The following is a 17,656-nucleotide window of genomic DNA, read 5'->3' on the forward strand; positions in this document are numbered from 1 at the left end:
AGAGTGGTCAGATATTAAAATGTTATTAGTAGAGGGATTCCACTGAAGACCACAGAAAGGCTTGGTTGGAGCTAATGGCGCCGTTGGTAAAGAATCTGCCTGCTAATGTAGGAGATGCAAGTGATGCAGGTTCAGTCCCTGGGTTGGGAAGATTCCTTGGAGGAAGAAATGGCAACCCACTCCAGTATTCTGGCTTGGAAAATTTCATCGACAGAGAAGCCTGGTGGACTACAGTCCATGTGGTCACAAAGAACTGGACACAACTGAGCACAGATTCATACTGTCATTCAAGAAGCATGAAATGTGATTTAAAGGGGAGAGAGCTCTCCTGGGTTGCTCAGAGAGTGGCAACTGTCTCTCTAGATCCCTCCTGAGGGCTCTTCCCACACCTTCTCCCCATGTCTTTGAATCTCTATCGCCTGACTGGCTGGGGGCCAGAGACCGGGGGAGTGTTCCAGCCCTGGGTCGTTTCAGGACTGGCCTGAAACATTCAGCTCTGGAAGGCAGCAGGTGCTTCTTCAATCTCCATAAGCCCCGGGAGAACTCAGAACAATGGCCTTCTCAGTCCTGGCAGCCGGGCCGGCTCTCCTCAAGGCCACCTCCCTTCCATTTAAGTCCCTTTTTATTGAAGCCAGTTGAATGCTGCCTTATCCGCATTAAGGGGGCTTGGGCTGCTCCCGGCTACAATTAGATTTTTATGCCACCTGGGCATAGAAACTCACTTCATTTCCAGTGTCCCACCATTCTGTTAGATTTTTTTACTTTGAAGTTCACAATTTTTCATCAGCAACCTATTAGATGAAAGAAAAACTATACAGGTACACGGAAGTAGAAAACAATTCTTGCTGAGTTACACAAGAAAGTCCAGTGCAAGAGACATGGTGACTAGTAATCAACTGTGGGAAGCAAGCGTCTCAGCTCAAATCCCTGAAATTGTTCCTATAACTCCCCTTGCTGGCCAATGTGGAGAGTGACAAGAGAAAGAAAATCGTCATATACTTCCTGCTCTCCCAGATATTTCTTCCTCTTACTGTGTATCCAAATACCTCAAGGTTAGAAAAGACAAAAAGGTCAGGTGGGGAAAAAAAGGTAAGAAAAAAAATCTAGTATGAGGGGATTAAAATCAATAGTTCTGTTTGCTATGTTTTTGAGGGGTCAGCTATCCCAGTGGGAAATGCAGTGACGTAATCACTTTGAAGGAGAAGGAAGTGCCTCCCTCGGTATGAAAACTGCATGCCACTCACCCTCATTTATCTCATGAAAAAGAACATAAGTTACGTTGGACAGGATTTATATCTATAGCACCAGGGAGTCTAGCTTTTTCAAAGCCATAACATCCAGCTAATCTCAAGGTAGTGGGTGAAAATGAATTATATTTATTTAATCTGGCACTAATCATGATGAATCACAAACACAAGAGTACCATGAATTCAGTTATCTCATTGAAAACACATTTTTAATTCAGACAGAAAATTCCTGTAACATATACGTATTGAGAAATAACATTGCACTACACTCAATGTATTCAATCTTAAGGAAAGGTGGCATGGCAAATGTAGTCACCAAGTACATAGATTTTTGATAGTTATACTCTTATTTTTATTTTTTTCTTTAAAATTTATTTTTCTGAGGTCAGAGGTGAGCAGGTGCCTGACCCATAGGGCCCTCCTGTCTGTCACATGTAGGAACGTGACCCAGAGCCCAACAGTCTTCCAGAGTGAGGGACATCCCAGGAAGGGCCTGCTCCCCGCAACCCCTTCTCCCCCATACAGAGTGGGCTGCCCTGCATCTGCCTGAGTCCTGGTGACATCTAAGTGACAAAACATACAAATACAGGAAATCCTCACCACTCAGTCAAGGTCACTTGGTTTGAATCTAGACAGTTATACTCTTTAGCACGTTTGGAAGATATAAACAGGTGTCAGCTAGGAAAACCCATTGTCATTTGATATTAAATTTATATTTCATATGCCCTGAGTCTTGTCTTATGACAGCCGGATTGTACTTTTTTGAGGTTCTGCCAGTTAACAGTCCCATCACTAAGTCAGCTTCTGGTCATATCCCATAAACAATAATCTGGAAAGGATTTTCCTGCTTGTGGTTAAATTATTGTAAGAAAATAAGCTTATTTGAAGGTTATTTAGAAATTTCACATTAACTCTCTCAACTTCTCCCATGTTACTTAATACTTTTATGTTCTAATAACCTGCAAAATGATGTCCTCATGATTATTGCTCATCTAGAGTGATTGTATATAGGACAGGATATCAGTCATTGTTCACTGGTGATGTGCATCAACATGATGAGCAAAGATTCCCAAATATCTGATCATCACCCCTAAAATGGTAAAAATCTGCCTATCCCTGCTTCAGTTTATTTATCCTGTGTGGTTAATAATGCTGTTAGGCTGTTCCAGTGACACTGGGCACTGCAATCTTTAAAATATGATGTCTAAAATAGGGATGTGTATGTGTGTGTGTGTGTGTGTGTGTGTGAGCTAAGTTGCTTCAGTCAAGTTCAGCTCTTTGCGCCTCTATGGATCATAGCCAACCAGGCTCCTCTGTCCATGGGACTTTCCAGGCAAGAATACCGGAGTGGGTTACCATGCCCTCCTCCAGGGGATCTTGCTGACCCAGGGATCGAACTTGTGTCTCTGGTGTCTGCTGCACTGGCAAGCAAGTTCTTTACCACTAGTGCCACAAGTGAAGCCCAAAATAAGGACACAAATACAACATTTGGTGGTTAGATGAAGCTAGAGTTTCATATAAGGTTGAGGGACCTGGATCTGGATTCACATTCTAAAAGTGGCATTGTCAAATGGGAGGACCAAGTTACAAAGGTGAGACCAGGCTACAGGAAGAGGTCTCAAAGCATGTGATACCAGGAAAATACAACTCCTCCACCTTCTTCTTACCTATCACCTTCTATTTCCACCTCTCTCCCTGGTGGCTCAGATGGTAAAGAATCTGCCTGCAATACAGGAGATGCAGGGTTTAATTTCTCGGTTGGGAAGATCCCCTGGAGAAGGGTATGGCTACCCACTCCAATATTCTTGCCTGGAGAATCCCAGGGACAGAGGAGCCTGGTGGGCTATAATGCACGGGGTCGCAGAGTCGGACATGACTAAGCGACTTTACACTTTCCCTTTCCCTTCACCATTTAGGCTCCATGGCCCATTTCTGCAGCTACTTTCTTGTAAACAGCTTTGTCATCCTTTCTGCATTAGTTCTTCCATCATAACTGCCAGGCAAAAGACTGGCTCTGGATCAAACCACTCATCCCCATCTCTCCTGAGCTCCCCAGGTGGCTTAGCTTGCAGGAGAAATCATACAACTACATGGATTGATTCCACTGAAGACTAACGGTCTCCAACCTGAGTTGGTCCCTCAATACAGCCTGGTAGTCATTTCATATTTCCTAGGTGGCTCTGTCTGTTTGCCATGCTTCATAGGATTCAACTTCTATTCACTTTCCTCAAAGCTCTGATATTAGCATGAAATCTGTCTTCTTTTCTAACACAGAAGACGGTGTTTAGATGGGAGTTCTTTGTCTTTCCTGCCCTCCAGGGATGTGATGGTAGATGCCTAATAACTGATCGTCTGCAGGGTGCGATGTGGAGGAGTTCTGATTTGTAATGTTGCCAACTTCCATGGGATAAATATTCCCATTATGGCTGAATCAAAGCTATTAGCATAAGTTAACCAGATCTCAAAATTCCTGAAAATTTAACAACTGGCTCCTGATAGCTAGTAGAAGCTGGCTTCAGCACACACTGCTTGAAGCTCAGAAACTTAAATGCATCCAAAATACCCTCTCCTTCCCTCTCAGTTACAATGAAAGAGCTGTGTGTCCTTTGCTCCTATCTGAAGTGAATGTCTCCTGCCTTCTGTAATACCTTTTTCCATCTCTCAAAAACTCAAATCAGATCATGTAAATTGCCTCCTTTAAAACTTGTGATGGTTCTCCAAGGGGATAGAGTTGACACTCCCTGATATGACCTATGAGTCCCTGTGTAGTTGTTCTGAATCCCATCCAAGGTCTCTCTCTGCTTCCCCTATTCCCATTGATATAATTTTTTCAGATTCCTTACATGCCATGAGGTGTTTCATCTCTGAGCCTTTGAATATTCATTTTGCTTGGAACACCATAACTTACTTCCTGCTGCCTCCCATCCTTCTGCCTCTGACTAACTCTTACTCATTATTAGAAGTTATTTCCTGAATAAATGCTACTGACTCTGCTTCCTCCACTACTCCCACTATTTCATTTAACACACTGTACTGCAATAATTGTTTTACTTGTCTATCTCCTTCATAAATAAATCTCCATGAGGGCAAGAACTGTGTCTATTCCCATTACCATCCCATTGATTTTAATCATAAAACCTCATATTCATTAACAGTCACTCCTTATCCACTCCCCACCCCAGCCCCTGGCAAACAGTGACCTGCTTTCTTTCTCTATGAGATTCATCTCTCTCAGCAAGTTCACAGTGACAAATATTGAACCTGGACCTAACTTTTAAAAAAGGTAGATGTTTAGGGAGACTTTTTAAAAAGATTAATCAATTAATTAGGCTCCGGCAAGTCTTAGTCATAGTCTGAGGGCCTCTCTAGGAGCAGAGGTGCCTGAGCTTAGTTGGCCCAATGCATGTGGAATCTGAGTCACCCGACCAGGGATCAACCCCCCAACCCCTGCATTGCAAGGCAGATTCTTAACCTCTGGACCACCAGGGAAGGTCCCTAGCTACTAACTTTTAAAGTAAGAATATTAAGATAGTGATTAATGGCAAATTATTAAACATTCTTGTGTTTTATTTTCCTTAACTTGGAAAGGATGCCTACTTATGTAAGAAGGCAGGTCATAAAATGACCAACAGTTTTTAATGAAGTATGCATTGCTCAGTTTCTCATCTACTTCTTCGATCAATTTATAGAATTTTCACAATGTTGGTTTCTGCTCCCAGAAGTGAAACCTCTCATTGTTTCAAAAACCCCTTCTTCTGCCATGGCTGCTCCTTAGGTCCCTGCCTTCTGCCTAGAGTCCTCTCTGTTCTATAAACATGAGTTTCTTCCACTCTGATCTCATGAAACTTGGATCCCTATGAGTTAACTATTTTAAAACTTGTTGTACATACAATGTTTTACTGTTCACACTTAAAGCCTGTCTTTTAAGAACTGTTTTAGAGGTTTTATTTTCAGAAATATGTAATGAAAAATAATAGTGAAAATAAACATTAATGTAAAGGAAACATGCATCTTATATTATTTGTAGGAATGATTTGAGGCCTAGATGAAAGGTCCCTTCCTCAAAAGAAGATTTTGAGGAATCTTCTAGGGCATTTATTTTTTACAGGTCCCTGGGGGCACAGCCAACATGAGACCTGTGGGTCCAAGACTTGCCCAACTCACACAGGAAGTCTGCTTGAAGTCTCATTTACTTCTGGTTCAGCCTGACTCTAAGGGTGTAACCCTTTGTAACCCTCTCAGCCTACTGTGGGAACAGTCTCTTACTAGACTTTGCGTCTTCTGTAGACCCAGTGCTTTCATTTCTGACCTCCTCACCAGTCAAAGCCATCTCAATGAAGTTTCAGATTTGCTGGGATCAACAAATGCTCTCAGAGTAAAAGCAGATTCTGTATTCTGATCACTTTTATTGGTTCTTGTGTTAGCTTTAGCTTTAGTCTTTTGATTCTTGACTAATTTGAAGCATCCAGTTACTGTTTTCATATTTTTCCAGAAATTCTGTTTTTCCTATGAGAACACAGATCTGAAAAACCTTGCCCACCATTACAGGAAATGAAAATTCACCCACACCCACCCAAACTCTTTAAGAAGGAAACAGAACCAGAGGAAACCAAACAGAGTCTGTGAAAAGCAGCAGGTCCTTCCAAGTGTGTTGTGTGGTACTGTGAAGAGCAGAAAGGTGAGAAGTGAGGGGACCACAGACCACAAAGCGAGTGTATGGAATTGTGGTGAGGGAAGATGAGAGGCTCCTAGAAGCCTCTGGATGCAAGAGAATTCTAACTAATGAGGATTATTGATTTATCTATACTTTTAAAAAATAGTGACAAATTTAAATGAGCTACTATAGACCCCCTTAAATGGTTGGGAGAACAGAGACAATTTCTATTTTGGCTGACTTCTTTAAAACAATATCATTCTATGATTGTGCTACAGAAATCACTGCTTTATCAACCTTACATATACTTGTTTACTGCAGCTGATTAAGAGAGTAAAAGGGAAGGGAGAACACAGAAGGGAGGGAGAGAGGAGTAGTGATACCAAGAGCAAAGCTGTGAAGACACTTATTGTATCAGTAGAATTAGTACCTGTTTCATGTGAAAGAGAGAGGTTGAACAAAGCATTACCTCTGTCCTGTTGAAGCTCATTGTCCAGCGACAGGTGAGAAGAATATATCATCAAATAATTTGAATACAATCTAGGTCTAATCAAGTTTTACTGAGCATCAGCTAAGTGCCAGATGATTTCTAAGAAAGAAAAAAAGCAACCCCTGACACCCAACAATTGATCTTTAACTTATAGCTAGACTTGCATGTGCTCAGAAGCTGGCCTGGAGTTCATTGCTAGGTCAAGTTATTCTCCTTTGGACATATACCACTTCACAAAACACCCAAATCAGTCAAGGTCTCTCTGGGACCATGAGCAAGTGAGACAAAACAAGACAACTTCTTAATTTTGTCTGCTGCTACTGCTGCTGCTAAGTCGCTTCAGTCAGGTCTGACCCTTTGGGACCCCATAGACGGCAGCCCACCAGGCTCCCCCGTCCCTGGGATTCTCCAGGCAAGAATACTGGAGTGGGTTGCCATTTCCTTCTCCAACGCATGAAAGTGAAAAGTGAAAGTGAAGTCGCTCAGTCATGTCTGACTCTTAGCAACCCCACTGACTGCAGCCTACCAGGCTCCTCCGTCCATGGTATTTTCCAGGCAAGAGTACTGGAGTGGGGTGCCATTGCCTTCTCCATAATTTTGTCTAAGCATGGACAAACACAAAGTCACTCTACAACACACAAAATACCAATTAGCTGTTTTCCCACTCACAGGACTCAGTACTGCTTCTTTACCGTAAGAATTTAGCCTCACTCTACCCTCCCTTATGGGGCTTCCCTGGTGGCTCAGATGGTAAAGAACCCACCAGCAATGTGGGAGACCTGGATTTGATCCCTGGTTTGGGAAGATCCCCTGGAGGAGGGCGTGGCAACCCACTTTAGTATTATGCCTGGAGAATCCTCATGGACAAAGGAGCCTGGTGGGCAGGCCACAGTCCATGGGTTGGCAAGAGCTGGACATGACTGAGTGACTAAGCACACAGCACACACCCTCCCTTATAAATAAATTTCAAGTTATCCAGTCATTAATTGTCCCTGCATTCTAACAGCACTCAATCTAGAGGAAACCCTGTTTCGTCAGATCCTCCCACAAATCGTCCAACCACAGCCCAAATCCTATAATAGGTCCTTTCCTCCTACTGAGAGGCCTCCCTCCACCCATGGTGTGCATTCTGCCTTACTGCAATGAGTGATAAACCCAACTTGTCCAACTGCAGGTGTGTTCCTAGCTTTGGCTGGAGGGCATCACCATTTCAAATATATTATTTAATGTAATGTTCAAAACAAGAGCATAAGCCTGAATTTACAGATGATCTTAAGACTCCTAAAGGTCAATTTAATTCAGAACTACAAACAGAATGAGACAAAACAGGGATTTGAATATAGGCCGTTTGAATGCTTGTCACTATCTCAAATGACTGAAGACAAGATAGTGAGGGAAAAATGTGTCCAAAACAGACAAAAGACTTTTCCCCCTCTTTAACTATTTTTATGAAGCGATATCTCCCTCTTGTGATATTTTATAACATGGGTTTTTAGTAATTTGAATTTTGCAGCTATAGGCAATTATTCGTATGCTACCAAGATTTAAGAGAATACATTTTCTAGATATTTGCCCCATAGGCAAAGTAAAATTGAGCAATTCAATTAAAAACTATAGTTTATGAAGAAAGAAATGTCTTTTATTGTCACCTACAATACTTTTTTTCCCCTTGAGAGACAACCCTATTGCCTTCTTTTACTTTAAAATAAATGACCTTTCTTAAGATGACTAAGGATCACGTAAGATATATTGGTTATCTCTATGTCAAAGACAGGAGTGAGAGAGATTCTTCACTGAATATTCTCTTGTATTTTCTTTTAAATTAAAACCATGTGAATAAATTACCAATTAAACACAAATTAAAATGTTAAAGGTCAAAAATAAAATACACATGTATACCCTTTTACTTTTTAAAAGATAAGTGGAATCTGCAACTGAGGTACTATAGAAAATAAGATGAATTCTCTTTTGGTTTTCCATTTTTAAGCTGTAATTGACCCAGATTCCTTTTCTGAAAAATTAAAAAAAATTTAAGCCACACTATGCCACATTTTAGTTCCCCAACCAGGGATTGAACCCATGTCCCTGCATTGGGAGTGTGGAGTCTTAACCATTAGACCACCAGGGAAGTCCTCTAGATTCTTTAATATGAGACTGTAGCAGCAGGAAAGAAATACACAGACTAGGAAAACTCAAGTGAAAAATAACAGAGACAAATAAAAATACAACAGAGGAAGACAAACACATCATGCTGGAGCATGTGAATATAGCAATGAATACATTGGCTCAGACAGTAAAGAATCTATCTGCCATATTCAGGTTTGATCCCTGGGTCGGGAAGATCCCCTGGAGAAGGGAACGGAAACCCACTCCAGTATTCTTGACTGGAGAATTCCATGGACAGAGAAGCTTGTCGGGCTATAGTCCGTGGCGTTGCAAACAGTCAGACACGACTGAGCAACTAACACACACACACACACACACATTCCTAAATAATCATACTATCTGGATTTCAAGACAAACTTTTCTGAATCACTTAAGAGAGTATAATTATAAACTTAAAGTAGTGTTGGAATATGAAGCAAGTACTGCCCTGATATATTTATGCTAAAATAATTATTTGTAGTTTATCTGAAATTCAAATTTAACTGAAGTGAAAGAAAGTAAAAGTCACTCAGTAAAAGAAAGTAGAAGTCCAACTCCTTGTGACCCCATGAAATTCTCAAATTGAACTGAACATTTTGTAAATTATCTGGCAACTCTATTCTTTAAAAAAAAGTCAGACAGCTCATCAATTTACCAGCAGATGGCTCCCTAAATCTAGTTTAAAATAGTACACTCAAACCTAGTGAGGAGTCATTGTTTCAGGGTTTTTGTTGTTATGAGTATTTACTCATTTGATTGGTCTGTTGTGGGTGGGTTAATTTGTTGAGGGGTGGGGAGATGGGAATTTTTACTTAGTTATATGAAAACATAAAATATCCCTTCCAGCCATTTGATATGATTCTTTGTAATCCTTAACTTTAGAATTAAAATGAAAAAAAATCATTTTTAATATCTTTTTTTATATTTGCTCAAGCATTTAAACGCTAAGGCGACATATACAATTTCAGTGTAAAGTGACTCTGACATTTCACAAAGGAATTTCATACCAATTAAATTATGTATCCTGAACTTTAGGGCAAAGATCTCTATGAAAACTAAACTTTTACCTCTTTCATGCAGTCTGATTTGCTAGAATATTCTAGCATTGAGTCTCTCTGGATTCCTCCATGGTTCAGCGGTAAAGAATCCACCTGCAGTGTAGGAGATGTGGATTCAATCCTGATGCAGAGCATCAGGAAGATCCCCTGGAGAAGAAAATGGCAACATATTCCAGTATTCTTGCCCGGAAAATCCCATGGATAGAGGAACCGTGGATTCAATCTCTGCATCAGGAAGATGCCCTGGTGAAGAAAATGGCAACACACTCCAGTATTCTTGCCTGGAAAATCCCATGGATAGAGGAACCCATGGATAAAGAAAGCTGAGAGCCAAAGAATTGATGCTTTTGAACTGTGGTGTTGAAGAAGACTCTTGAGAGTTCCTTGGACTGCAAGGAAGATCCAACCAGTCCATCCTAATGGAAATCAGTCCTGAATATTCATTGGAAGGACTGATGTTGAAGCTGAAACTCCAATACTTTGGCCACCTGATATGAAGAACAAACTCATTGGTAAAGACCCTGATGCTGGGAAAGACTGAAGGCAGGAGGAGAAGAGGGTGACAGAGGATGAGATGGTTAGATGGCATCACCGACGCAATGGACATGAGTTTGAGTAGGCTCTGGGAGTTGGTGATGGACAGGGAAGCCTGGCGTGCTGCAGTCCATGGAGTTACAAAGAGTCAGACACGACTGAACAACTGAACTGAACTGAGAGGAGCCTGGTGGGCCACAGTCCATGGATTAGCATTGAGGCAAGAGCTCTGTTTTTTAAATTTATTTATACTTTAAAAAAATATTAAAGTACAGTTGATATATAAGTTACATGCGTACAATGTAGTGATTCACAATTTTAAAAGGTTGTATTCCACTTAATGAAAATTGCTCAGCCGTGTTCAACTTGCAACCCCATGGACTATACAATTAATGGAATTCTTCAGGCCAGAATATTGGAGTGGATAGCCTTTCCCTTCTCCAGGGGATCTTCCCAACCCAGGGATTGAACCCAGGTCTCCCTCATTGCAGGCAGATTCTTTACCAGCTGAGCCACAAGGAAAGCTCAGGAATACTGGAGTGGGTAGCATATCCCTTCTCCAATGGATCTTCCCGACCCAGGAATCAAACCAGGGTCTCCTGCATTCCAGGTGGATTCTTTACCAACTGAGCTATCAGGGAAGAATATTCCATTTATAATTGTCATAAAATGTTAATTATATTTTCCATGTTGTATAATATATCCTTGTAGTTTATATGTATTAGTTGATACCACTTCATACATGCTGTACTGTGACCCAAAATACATATCCAATGCTCCCAATGAAATCACTGATTCAATGGAATTTTTTGACATGCCACAAATTTACTAACATTTTGCAAATGCCAGAGTGTACTGATATATTCAGGTATGTTTTCTAAGAAAAACATATTATAGAAACAACTGTTATCTTAAAGTCTATTTTGTTTGATAACAGTATAGCCAGTCTCTGAAGACTCTCTTGGTTCTATTTTGCAAGGCTATAGTTTCCCATCCTTTCACTTTCAATCCATTAGTTGGGACTTTTAAATCCATCTTACTAACCCCTTTATATTTAATGTAAATACAGATTAGGTAGAATTTGTATCAACCATTTTTCTATTTGTTTTCTATATGTTGTATATCTTTGTTTTTTTATCCTTCCATTTCTGCATTTTTTTGTCAAAATAAACTTTTAAATGGATATTTTAATAGATATTAGGTAAATATTAAAATAGATATTTAAATATTTTCCCCCTATAAACTGCCAATCTTTTCAGGCTCATTAAATCCTTTCCCACTCACTTTTTTCTTAGTAAATAAATCACAGACTTGAGCATACACGAGTTCCAAGTTGCTTCAGTCATGTCCAACTCTTTGTGACCCCATGGACTGCAGCCCACCAGGCTCCTCTGGCCATGGGATTCTCCCGGCAAGAATACTGGAGTGGGTTCCATGCCCTTCTCCAGGGGATCTTCCCAACCCAGGGATTGAACCTGTGTCTCCTGTGGCTCCTGCAGGCAGATTCTTTACCACTTAGCCACCAGGGAAGCTTGATTTGAATATGTCAAAGAACATACAGAAAGAAGAGATTTGCCCAGGCAATGGCAACCCACTCCAGTAATCTTGCCTGGAAAATCCCATGGATGGATGAGCCTGGTAGGCAGCAGTCCATGGGGTCGCTAAGAGTCGGACATGACTGAGCGACCTCCCTTTCACTTTTCACTTTCATGCATTGGAGAAGGAAATGGCAACCCACTCCAGTGTTCTTGCCTGAGAATCCCAGGGATGGGGGAGCCTGTTGGGCTGCCATCTATGGGGTCGCACAGAGTTGGACACAGCTGAAGCGACTTAGCAGTAGCAGCATACAACTAAATGGCAACTCACTCCAGAATTTTTGGCCTGGAAAATCCCATGGACAGAGGAGTCTGGAGGGCTACAGTCCACAGGGTTGCAAGGAGTTGGACACGACTGAGTGACTGAACACACACACACATTAAGACTAAAAATCAGGTCTTCTGACTCTGGTTTCAAAGTCCCACTACAACTGTGCCATTCAGTTCAGTTCAGTCGCTCAGTCGTGTCCGACTCTTTGCGACCCCATGAATCACAGCATGCCAGGCCTCTCTGTCCATCACCAACTCCCAGAGTTCACTCAAACTCACGTCCATCGAGTCGGTGATGCCATCCAGCCATCTCATCCTCTGTTATCCCCTTCTCCTCCTTCCCCCAATCCCTCCTAGCATCAGAGTCTTTTCCAATGAGTCAACTCTTCGCATGAGGTGGCCAAAGTATTGGAGTTTCAGCTTCAACATCAGTCCTTCCAGTGAACACCCAGGATTGATCTCCTTTAAGATGGACTGGTTGGATCTCCTTGCAGTCCAAGGGACTCTCAAGAGTCTTCTCCAACACCACAGTTCAAAAGTATCAATTCTTCAGTGCTCAGCTTTCTTCACAGTCCAACTCTCACATCCATACATGACCACTGGAAAAACCATAGCCTTGACTAGATGGACCTTTGTTGGCAAAGTAATGTCTCTGCTTTTCAATATGCCATCTAGGTTGGTCATAACTTTCCTTCCAAGGAGTAAGCGTCTTTTAATTTCATGGCTGCAATCACCATCTGCAGTGATTTTGGAGCCCCCCAAAATAAAATCTGACACTATTTCCACTGTGCCATTGTGAGTGAGTGAGTGAAGTTGCTCAGTTGTGTCTGACTCTTTGCGACCCCGTGGACTGTAGCCCACGAGGTTCCTCTGTCCATGGGATTCTCCAGGCAAGAATACTGGAGTGGGTTGCCATTTCCTTCTCCAGGGGATCTTCCCGACCCAGGGATGGAACCCAGGTCTCCTGCATTGCACGCAGACGCTTTAACCTTCCACTGTGCCATTAGATCCTTCTAATTCTTTTTTGATCAATTTCAAATTACTTGCATTTTCTTCCTCTTATTTCAGACAGCATTGTTTCTCTAATTCTTGAACTCAAATCTCTTCATATGGTATTTCCCCAAGTATGGGAAATGATTTGAAGTGGTATGCCAACCTAGTGTTGAAAAACAAACATACAATGAGAAAGTTGCTTTATCCAATTCTCTTCTATTCCCTCTGTCAAGGAGAAAAGTGTCATTTATACTGGTGTTTAACACCTTGCTAACATTGCCCATCTTCCTTTTTCTCCTCTTTCTTTCTATTAAGGCACATAGGCTTAGTTGCTCTGTGGCATGTGGGATCCTTCTGGATCAGAGATTGAACCCCTGTCTCCTGCATTGGCAGAAAAATTCTTTACCACTGAGCCATCAAGAAGCCCAGCCAGTTTTCCTTTTTAATCAAGAACAGTCAACCTCAAGCCTGGAGCTTTGGTACAACCATTTCTAACTAGAATTTAATAGTGTTATTTTGCTTTTGTTGTGGTTATTTTCATTTATGGCAAATGATTATGATTTTCCATGTACAAGTTTTCTATTTAAGAAAAGCCATGATTCTGAGTTAAAATAAAACACTGAGTAATATAATTGGTAGTATATGAATATGTAAAAATAATTCATGAATGTGGTGTTTGAATGACTAACTCTGGGACTACTGTATGGCGGAAATTTATTACAATGGCTGTCTGTTGTAACCCTTGATTCTCTTGGGCCACAAGAACAATCAAGGGCTAGGGTTACAAGTCTCCCGAATCTTCTTTTCCTCTTGCGTCTTAGGTAACAAACTCCTCCTTAGTTGCTGTTGTCATTTTTGGATTCTAAATCTCAAAGTTATTCCTAATGGCACTTTTGCTCAATTGGACTTCTGTTCTTTTTCACTTGCCTACCCTTCAAAATACTCTGCTCCATCTCAGTCTCCTGCTGTTTCCAAATTAAGGAAGATTTCTACCCCTGCTCTGCAAACGGTTATGGCTCTTCTGGTTAATCTTTGACTGTCTTGTAGTAAAGAACCCACGATCATATTTTGATTTGCCCAAAGGGATCTTTGCATTTCCTTTTCAAGTTGCTTGAAACAAGTTTCCATAAGGACTAGGATAGGAAACACTTGAATAATGCAAAGTATTCCTTCACATCAACACTCACACAGCATCAGAGGATTGATGCTCTTTACCTCAGAGTGAGTTTCCTGCCTTCTTGGGTTATCAATCCCTCCTCCCTCCTCTGGAATGGGTTATTTCAATATCTATCAGCTCTAAAGTTCAGAGTTGGGAAAAGCTTAGGTCCAGGCTGGAACACTAGATAGCTATGTCAAATAAAAAAGAGTAAGGGAAAGAATTATTGTACACACACACACAAAAATCAGTAGTACTATTTCTCAGTAGCCATAATGATAAACTGTGCTGTGATGTTTAAGAACATAAGTTAAAATTCTTTGTTTCATACACTTTTTACATTTCTATAACAAGTTGCACTGGAACTAAGCACAACTTTTTATGCCCAGATCAAACTGAAGCAAATGAGCAAATGTGTTTTTGTTTTGTTTTTTAGTTTATTTATTTTAACTGAAGGATAATTGCTTTACAATATTGTGTTGATTTCTGCCATACATCAACATGAATCAACCATGGGTAATTATCGTATATTAACGCATATATATGGAATCTAGAAAGATGGTACTGACAAACCTATTTATTTGCAGAGCAGCAAAGGAGATGCAGACATAGAACAAATGTTTTTTGAATACCTACTTGACTAACATACAGGAGCTACTCTGATTCAAATACAAGGAATGTTAATTTACAAATATTTAAAATACTCTACCCTGTGGGGAAGGAAAATCACTCCTTTAAGTTCCCTCTGCAGAAAGCTCCAGGTAACTAACCCTTAATTTCCTACATCATCTCTGACTTAATGTTCTGATCATATTACAGAGTGCAATTTAAACAAGGACTATATTTTTTCATATGTGCTTTCACAACAGCTGAATCCACATACCTATCTCTCCGGTAACTTTTGTAGTGCTCACTGAGATTTGATATGCTTCCCTCTAGTCCTCCCCTCCAATACTTTAAGTCCACAATGAGCCCATAAACCAGGAAAGGTAAGGAGGGAGGATTAGAATAAATAGTAACCACGAATTCACTAACCCACAACTGTTGGCCTAAGCTTTACTTTGGGGATAAAGACTCTCATTAAATCTTGTTTTCAATACAGTGAGTTGTCACATTGATATATCATTAAAAAAAAAAAACAAACAAGAGCTAATCAAACTATATTTTGAAAGACAATAGTATTTTAAAGTTTATAGCTAGCTTTTTATCTCACATTTTCCACAGATCATACTGTGTACTGTGTGATGCATAATAAAATATACCATGACCCCTAAAGACACCTTCATATTTATAATCTGTGCATGTGAAAGACTGATATTTTGCTCTTTCTGGGAATAAAAAGATATAACAAAACTTAAAAGACACAATAAAACTATTTTATAGAGTGTGTGTATTGTCCGGGTTATGCAAGTAAGGATGGCAGAAGTGGGGAATACAGAGATACACATAAATATATACAATAAAAAATAAAGTGTCTCAAAATACAAGTATACATATCCATTAATTTCCTGAGAATAAGGTCCCTGATCATTCTATACATTTTTTTTTAACCTTTAGGACTGAGGAAAGTGTGAGGCACACGGTAAGAATTTAATATATATCTGATAAATGAATGAATGAACACATACATGCATGCACAAAATATTATGGGAACATTAAGTAGGGGAGACTCCGCATTGAGAATAATGGGAGTGGTGCATTGAGAATAACTGGTGGGTGATGGGGTCAGGGCAAACAAATTTGTAGCAAATTGCTACTAATAGTTCCCCAATATCCATTCTCCCCTTCTTAACAATAGAGGGGGAAAGGAGGAACTAACTATTGAGCTACTACTTTCCAGACAATCTTGACATACATCATTCCACTAAATACTCACAAACCTCCTCAAAGGCAGCATTATTATTCAGTCTGCCTTATAGGTCTAGAAACTGAAGCTGAGAGATGTAAGGACTTGCCTAAGGTTACACAGATAATAAACCAAATGCCAAAGTCTAGCCCTTCCTGTTTAACACATGGAGAAAGAACCAGCGAACACAATTTAGAATCTCTTGAGTGACCATACTGATCTTGCTGCTGCTGCTGCTGCTAAGTCGCTTCAGTCGTGTCCGACTCCTCCATCCATGGGATTTTCCAGGCAAGAGTACTGGAGTGGGGTGCCATTGCCTTCTCCCATACTGATCTTAGTTACATAAATTACGTTTCTTTTCCAGATTGAACCACTTCTACAAAGAAGATGAACAAAATTTGAGATTCCCAACCAGCAGCAAATAAGGTATTTACTCAAGTATATTTACCATACATCTTGCAGAATTTGGGGCTTGCACTTGCAAGATTTTCCTATGACTTTGATCTCAGTCCAAAATGAAGAACTTCATTCAACTTGTAGGCTTTGGTTTTTGCTTCATACAGAAAATGGAGACCAAGTATCTAGCAGATTTTTCTTTCTTTTAAGTAGATATTAGCATCTATTTTATTTTCAATAAAATAAAATCTTATTTTTAAAATGATTTCATGATTTTTTTTCACTTAAAACTTGAAACGTAATTTGTCAAGTTGTGCAATCCAATGCCCATTTGTTTTAAAACCTAGGATTTTTTTCAACCAGGCAAGAAATGTGAAGTACATACATGTTATTCTTCACATGATCTTTATATATTCATATTGGCATTTGTTCATTGAATCGTACTGTAAGAAAAATTTGAGAGCTATTGAAGCTCTCAAAAATTAGACCTATTGAAGTCTGTTGGGGAAGTTTCAAAGCAGCAACACAAATGGTATACAGTAGAGAAAAAAGCAACCTTTTCTTTTTCTCCGGTTTTAGAACATGCACTTTGGAGATAGATTAACAGGCAATCAATAAAAAGCTTAAGATGCACATAAACTTAAATCTCAGTCATCTGGTTTTTATTCTAGAAATTAAAGTATTTTCCCACTACCTGTAATACTTGAGCACAGTTGGTTTTTCTTTGATGAGTTAGGATGCAGACTTCTCTCCAGGACACTCAAAAATTAAAGTAGCCATATTAAAACCCTTTGGGGGAAGTTTATATATATCCCCAGTTCCATTCTATACTTTGAAGGGTGTGAATTTGCTTGTTTGTAGGCCCATTTCAGCAACATCTTTCTTTGCAGGCAGCTCCTGGGAAGGAGGCTGGCAAAGATCTTTACACAACTTGCCCTGGAAGGATTCACCCGTGGCTCAGAGGGTAAAGAATCTGCTTGCAATTAATTTAGGAAAACGGAAGACGGGGCAGGGGTTCCATCCCTGGATTGGGAAGATCTCCTGGAGAAGGAAATGGCAACTCACTCTGGTACAGTATTCTAGCCTGGAAAAATCCATGGACAGAGGAGCCTGGGAGGCTACAGTCCATGGGGTCACAGAGTCCACCACGACTAAGCGCAGCACAGTCAGTCCTGGAAGGGTCTATCTAATGTGATATCTGTGGTACCTATTGTTCCAAAAAGCGTGGAAATAGTCGATTCGTCTTTTTTTTACCTTGTTTTTTTTCTTCTT

This window comes from Bos javanicus, chromosome 6 (assembly GCF_032452875.1).
Source record: "Bos javanicus breed banteng chromosome 6, ARS-OSU_banteng_1.0, whole genome shotgun sequence".
Taxonomy (NCBI): Eukaryota; Metazoa; Chordata; class Mammalia; order Artiodactyla; family Bovidae; genus Bos; species Bos javanicus.